General features: G+C 39.1%; 1 long non-coding RNA gene across 1 annotated transcript in view; it reads right to left on the bottom strand.

Moving 5' to 3' along the window:
• Positions 1 to 2,457: 2,457 nt before the first annotated feature.
• The window catches only part of LOC119617974, a 7,642-nt gene continuing 2,548 nt past the window's right edge, over positions 2,458 to 7,551 (bottom strand). The window contains exon 2 of the long non-coding RNA XR_005234492.1: positions 2,458 to 2,926. This is a non-coding gene — a long non-coding RNA (uncharacterized LOC119617974). The remainder of the gene's footprint in view (positions 2,927 to 7,551) is intronic.

Here is a 7,551-nt window from a genome sequence, read left to right as displayed (position 1 = left end):
AATCCTGCGCCCTGGGGACTCCTGATTGGCTCGCCCGGTCTCTATGTAAATAAGAGGGCGGCGCCCATTGGCCGGGACTCGGCAGCATGCTCGCTCCGATTGGTTGCGCGCTCTTTGTGCGCAGATCCCACTAGACGGAGGAGGCTTGAGAGGGAAAAAGTGGAGGCAGGCCAATGGGAAGCGAGGCCCTGCTCTTTGTGGATGTGGGTAATGTAGGATGAGGAACGGTGCAGGCTGAATAAAAGCACAAAGGACCAGAAACAACGGGGACAATGGCACAACGACGGGCACCGGCGAGCTCCAGAAAAGATTGTTGTTGTTGTTTGTTTTCCTCCCCCTGCTGTAAAGAACCAGAGTGTTACAGCAGAGGCAGCCACCCCTGCAGGACAATATTAATAACAAAACCATACATCTTGTTCTTTTTTATATATATATGTGAACCATTTTTTTTAACCATGATAAGGACACTTAATATCAAATAAGCATGACAGACAGGTGGAATATGTATGAATTCAAATAAAAAAATATATAGATAATTAGCATTTCTACCCAGTCACTTAAGTTATTTGAAATATGTAGGTCGATTATAGGGGTCTGCACTCCTTAATTTTACTTTTAAACAGCCATTTTTTGTGTTGAGCCGCAAAAATCTGCTTGACCCCGAAAATTACCGGCAAAGCAAAATTTGTGAGCGGACACTGACGACCATGTGCGTGTATTTACCTACAGAAACAGCCGAAGTGACTGAAAACGGGCCAACAATGGTGACGTCCATGGAGGAGGAGAAGTTAGATTTTGTTGAGTACCGTGTTCGGATAAAAGACGGGCGCGCTGAAACAGTAACCTTATCGGTCTAGAAGAAGTTTTATGGTGCACCTTCACCCTGCTTCATCCTTTATATGTCGTCTTAACAGCTGCCTCATGGTTTTTTCCCCCTCTTTTCTTTCACATTTAGCAGCAGAGACAAGCTTCCATCTGGTTTCTTGGAGGATTTAGCCAAGCACTTTGTTTACACTGAGTGCTACCCACATTTCCGAATACCACTATATCTGGAAAACTCCTGGAGTCACTTCTTTCAAACTGCACTATTTGATCAAGTTCAGGATGACCTTTTTTATGCTTAATTTCATACTTTGTGATGAATACCTTTAGGGTAAAAGATACAATTATTAAGTTACATTCATCAGGTTGTTTGTTATATTTTCTTCATATATCACATTTTCATGCTTTTAAATTTTTTTTTTTTCCAATAGATGCACAAAACTACTCCTTACTTTTACAGCAGTATGTTGAAAAATGTAAAATTTCTGGTGGATTTGGAGAGCAAGCACACTGAGTCAGAAAATTAAAACAACAAAGCTGGGAGCATGTTACAATAATACTTATCACTGCATTTTAAACAGTTTCGTAAAAACCTCAGTGTACAAAAAGAACCATTTCCTGTTGCCAGTTTAGATGTAAATATTACTCAGGTTCATGTTTTTTTTTTTTTGGTAAAAGTTACAAAGAGACGCTGCTGAGGGCTGAAGAGTCACAGGTTGCAGACTCCTGGTCTTCTGTAATCATTTCTATATTGAGCATTTTTGTTAAAAATCCCCTAAATGGCGATTAGTTTGATGGCACCAAATCACAATACCAATGATCCAAGCAGCTGATCCGAAGTGCTACTGTCAGAGTCCTGGTGAGAGTTAGAATGAGTGAGGTCAGATTTCTCTGGTTTTAGCTTCTCTTTATTGACTCCCCGTAAAATCCTGAATACTATTTAAAATCTTACTTTTAAGCCTCCTGGAGCCCTCGTAACTGAAGAGAGGAAGAGAGGCCCTTGTAACTTCAGGTCAGTTTGACCTGAAGACCTCGGGAGGGTTAACACACAAAGCTCTCAACAACCCAGCTCCATCTGATATTAAAGTTCTTATTGTACCGTATTTTCCTAACAGAGCACCTCGCTGGAGGTTTCTTCCTGTTAAAAGGGAGTCGTTACTTTCTACTGACACCAGTGTGCTGCTCAGGATGGGAGACTGAGGTGAAGGAAAGATTGGACACAATCTGCTGTCTTCCTTAGATAGCTTTTACTAATTGGCGTTTTATAATGTATTTTATATGAATGTATTGTGCGATAAATAGGAACTGAACTGAATATAACTGAGATTGAATCTGGAATTTGAATAAAATTTGTAATTTGAGGGGTTTTTTGTATTGTGGGCTGGTGCAATCGAAATAAACTGAATTGTAAAAGGGTAACCTCATAAATTACAAAAAAAAAGTTAACAATGCAGTTAAAAATTCGATTTTAAACTGTTATTAAACCATTAATAAGCACTCAGAGTGCATTAAATAAAAAGGAAAACACTGATTTGCTTCTTACCAAACAGTAAACCAACATTTATCTGTATTCTCCATTCTCACCATTTAGATTTTAAATATCCGACATTTGTCAGTAAGTTCCCTGCATGCAGATACCTTCAACATTTGTAGTTTATTTGTGTTTGTATATAAAGTTTGCTTTGGCAAATAAAGTTATTCAGTTTAAAACAATATAAGCCAAGCAGCTAGCAAAAAATGTACATTAACTTGAATTATTTAAAGTAGAACACTTGATTTGGCCAAATAGTGACTCTGCTTTAATGCATGAACAGCGTTTTATAAATGTTTTTTAAATGCTTTATAATGGTTTTACAAACTCATAAATAACATACTTATAGATAATTCATAAATCATTTATAAAGGTGCTCTTATTGTAAAGTGGTACCCAAAGTCTTTCTTCTTCTTCCATCAAGATCAGCAGTGAGCTCCCTCTTTTTTCACAGTGGTGATGGGCAGGTTGACAGATGAACTCCCCGGGACTCTAGAGCTCACAGCCAACACTGTGATCTGCAGTGAGAGTAGGGAGCAGGTGGAAGAGAGCCTGGAGAGATGGAGGTGTTCTCTGGAGAGACGAGGAAAGAAAGCCAGGAGAAGAATGAGCGAAAGGTGAGGGTTACAAGATGGTGGAGAGAACTGTTGTGACTGATGGCTCAGAGATGGATAGCATAGTTCTTCTTCTTATTTTTAATCTATTCTTTCACCTGAGCTCCAACTGGAAGATTGACGATTCAGGGTCCGTCTTTGCAGCACGCTTATTGGTGCACGAGTGAGAATTTTAAAACATGCTGTATTCAAAACAAGATGTGCGCATGTAAGTGGGTCGATTAAACACTTTGTAAAACATTTAGCAGAACCCAGGTGAGGTTTAAAATGTGCTGTAAAGGTTAGGACCGTTTACCAATATTATTTTTATTTTTTGCAGTTTTGCACAAGCAGTATGTCATCATGCTGGAGGTTTTTCTCACAAGCCAAAATCTGGTCAGGCACAGAAACCTGAAGTTCCCCACATAATTCCTAACTTGTACGTCCTGCACGACTGTCACTACAGCAGGCAACTTGTTCCTTAGTGATTTCAACTTATGGTCTGTATCATTAATGAACGTTTTTCCATTAGTTTTGAATCAGTTTCTCATATTACCTGGGATTTTACCACCTTAGAACAAACCATTAATACTAATTAGCATGGAAACAGTCATATTACCACCATGGATAAAACATAAAGAACAATGTTGAGGCAGTGACAAGAAAGCATGATTAGTTGTGGCTATGGTATTTTGAGAAATATAGACAAATAATTAGGAAATATTCATAATACTAATATAAGAACATAAAACTCTCCTTAAATCAACCTGTTAAAGAAATAAAAAATATGAGGTAAAGCTCATTTGGTGTACCTGAAGGTAACATTTTCCCAAATATGGGGTTCTGTGGAAAGGTTATTAATATTTACTATCTTACCTGTTGTAGACAGCTCTTTGAACGGCCTCAGTTGAAATCTGACTGATGAGCTAACGGCCAGTCTGAACACAGGTTCTTAAAAGAAATCCAGTCTCAAAGATGTATAGCAGCTTCTGTGAACATTAATATAAACCTTTACACTACGGTCACACAGTTATCCACATACTGGGGTTTATTTAAAATGCCGACCCGTCTACAACAGGTAAAATATTTATTGCTCATAACCTTTCCACTGAACCCCACTTCAGAAGAGCTGAACTCTTTATTTAAGTTGCTTTCCCCTCTTCAGTTATTTTTGACAGAGACACTTCGATGCGAGCTGCTTGAATATTTGAGATAGCTGCTATTTTCAACTTGACCACTAGATGTCACCAGATGCGACACATTGCTCCTTTAAGTTGAAGGGTTTTAAATGACTGAAAGGGTCAAAAAGAGAAAATCCTCAACAGAACAAAGGTGCTTTCAGAATTTATTGGTCTTTAAGTTCTCCAAACTTTTCTATGAACTGACCTTAACTCTGTGTCACTTTAAAAAAATACTTGAAAATGACTTTAAATTAGAACAATGTGCTGGATTTCCTCAATATTTCATTGATTTAAAATTCTGCCTGAATCTTGTGAGGTTATGAAGAACAGCAGCCACAACTTATTTATTATTTTATTGAAAATGTGCAAAGATATTTTCACTTTGCTTCCATGGTGTTATCTCCAACTCCCTCACAGTACATACTGAGAGGCCACCAACTCTGAACAATCAACATCCAGAACCTCTTTCTCCAAAACAATGACCTTCAGTTTGCTTCAAAATATTCAAACACGCACCTCGTGACATACTGTATATTGCACTGTTTTAAACGCACAATGACCACAAAAAAAAGAAAAATAGACGAAGACAACAAAAGCAGCCTCCGCACTCTTGGGCGACGGCCACAATAGGCGGTGGAAAACGGGGAGGGAGATGCAAAAAAAATTCACAAAGGACAGAGCTTTCCCGCCCAAACGAACGAACAAAACCGTTTGTGTCGACGTGACATGAGCCTGAAAACACAACCCAGAATGGACAGGAGCGGGCCGCACCGCTGTTTCCATCTGCACGGTCAGCCAAGTGGAAGACAAACTCAATGACAAAAAAAAAAAAAAAGACTTGTGAGACAAATTACAAAACAGAATTTCCGAGGGGGCAAACAACTGAGCAATATTACAACTTTTTTGGAGTTGCAGTTTGGAGCTTCCTTTTGTAGAAGAGTTAAAGAGAATCGAGATCAAAAGTAATATGAAAGCAGCTACAAGTGGTTCAAAGAGGGTCACCGTGGCAACCACGCAGCTGTGTCTCTCACTCCCTGACAGCACGCATCACAAAACGTGCAGACAGAAACAAGGGCTCAAACTAACAGTTACTGGACCTAAAAATTCCTGATCCATTGTCACTTTTTTTTCCTGTCTGCAGTGTTTTGTGGAACAGATGTAACAAGTTAAGGAGACCCTTCACTTCCGGTTTTGATATAAAAAAGTTGGGAGCTCAGATCCAGTGTGGGAGTGAGTAAAGCTCGGATGTGTCCACTCTGCACTCTGATTTTATTTTATTATTAACCTTTATTTAACCAGGCAAATCCCTCTTTTTCAGGGGAGGCCTGGGCCTAAAGGCAGCCTAATCATGCATAATTTTTGGATTTTAGGAGAAAACTGTCCTGTAGCAGTGAGAGACACAGGGCGAAAGAAGACAAAGGCGCCTACGTGTTGATGTTCGGTGTAAGAAATGCGCAGTTCTTTCCGAAGATTTTGGAAAGCTCAGCTCAAATGTGAGTTAAGCATTCTGTGGAGAAACCTTTAATAAACACGATGCTTAACCTGCGACTGTGCAAAAGCTGTAAAAGATACCAAAAGGCCAGTTCAGACACGTAAACGTCAACATAATCCGTTTAATCTCTGAATGATGTTCGTACCGTGACGTCTGCCTGAAAGAGAGATGGGTTTTCTCATTTGTTCCGCCAAAATCTCATTGTTTTCAAGAGTAAAATCTTCATTTTTTTTATCTGTCTTGTCTCTGCTGGACAATGTCCCACTACCAAAAGTCACAGCACATTGCTCCCAATCGAACTGTCTGCTCTGATGCAGATTATCAGACGAACAAGAAGAAAGCTCCGACGCTTACGCATAGGCAGCCATGTGCACAGACACAACACAAATCTAACATAAAAAACAAAGTAGAACGTGTGTGAGCATCTCGTTGGGCCTGTTCTTGGGTGAGTTTATGAGCTAAATAGTAATAAGGTCAATAATCCCACCCAGAAGCTGATGCTTGCCGTATTTAAAATATTTATTCACCATTCTGTTTCGCATCACAAAGAACAGGAGAAACCAGGCTTCAGCTGAGTCAGTATTGATTTTGTGTCACAAAATAAGTTTCAATAACAGAAAAAAAAGCCACTGTTTGTCATTAATGGTAGGGTTTTTTTGTCATGAGGGACACCCTGCACTGCTCTGAGGTTTTAACTTAGTTTGTTTGGTGCATAAAGCCATGAGAAACATGATTATTAAAAAGTGCACCACGTACTGAACGTGTCATCTTAAATTTAAAGCAACAATTTGTTTTGTCCTTGAATGAGGTAGGCCATAAAAAAAGTTTTTATTGTGATTATAGCAGCTGACAGTTCCATTTATTCAATATGCCTCTTATGCTCTAAATCTAAACTCACAGTAACATACATGAACAGGGTAACTTTTTATTTCATTTCCACAACACAGCTTCAAGCTCATTTCTGTCCTACAGATCGATCTGGGACTCTGACTCAGCCTAAAATTTGCTTGTTTGCTTTTAACTCCAATAATGAGCTCTATAAAGTCACGGGAAAGGGGGAGTTATTAGGAAAGTACGAGCACATTTCATAAACAGTTATGGGCGAGTAAAAATAATGCAGTAAATGTTTGTAAAAGGTTGAGATGGGGAAAGAAAAACTGGTTTATATGGGCTGAGCTTGGGCTGACACCTTGTGGCCAGTTTCTGACATTACAGCGTCTGCCTTTTCCGCAGTTTCAGCAGAACTGCTGAAGGTTTGAGCAACAAAGCGTCCTAATTTAACACCTTTTTAAAGGGTTATTTTCTCATCCCAGTAGGAGGCACTTGTTCCTTGCGGCTTCAGCTTCCGGTCCTGCATGGAGCGTCGTCCCTGAAACAACTGGCATCTTCTTAATTTCATAATGGTCCACACAAATGCTATTATAAAAATAACACTTGGTTAATTTGGCAGAATTATTACGATAGTCCCCCAGGAGCTGCACCTGAAGTGCTACAGCTAGATGCTGCTGCCTCTTTTTGCACTGGCAAATAACCGTAGGATTACAAGTGTGTAATGCAGAACTGATGGTCGTGTAAAGATGTAGTAATGTTCAATGTTTTAAAACGGCATAAACTGAGGCTAAAGGGATATTCACCACAGGTAAGATATTAGCTGTTCTTTGCATAAAGTCTCACTTTAAAGGGGAAATGAGAAGTGTTTTGAAGCTAACATAAATAAATAAAAAGTCATAAAAAGTTGCTTGTTTTCAGAGTCTCTTATTTAAAAAATGGACAATAGTTTAAAACTAGAGAAGTTGCATTTCCTGCGAAAATGCAGTGTGAATGCTTTTTTTGCTGAATGATTTTGCTGAAAGCGGCTGAAGATATGCTGAACAGCTGAAGTTTAATGAAGATGCAAAAAGTGGAACAGAAGCTGATTTGTAGAAGATTTGC

The sequence above is a fragment of the Kryptolebias marmoratus genome, linkage group LG19 (assembly GCF_001649575.2).
Source record: "Kryptolebias marmoratus isolate JLee-2015 linkage group LG19, ASM164957v2, whole genome shotgun sequence".
Classification (NCBI taxonomy): Eukaryota; Metazoa; Chordata; class Actinopteri; order Cyprinodontiformes; family Rivulidae; genus Kryptolebias; species Kryptolebias marmoratus.
Note: the sequence above shows the minus strand (reverse complement) of the source record. Positions and strands in the feature narration are given on the sequence as shown.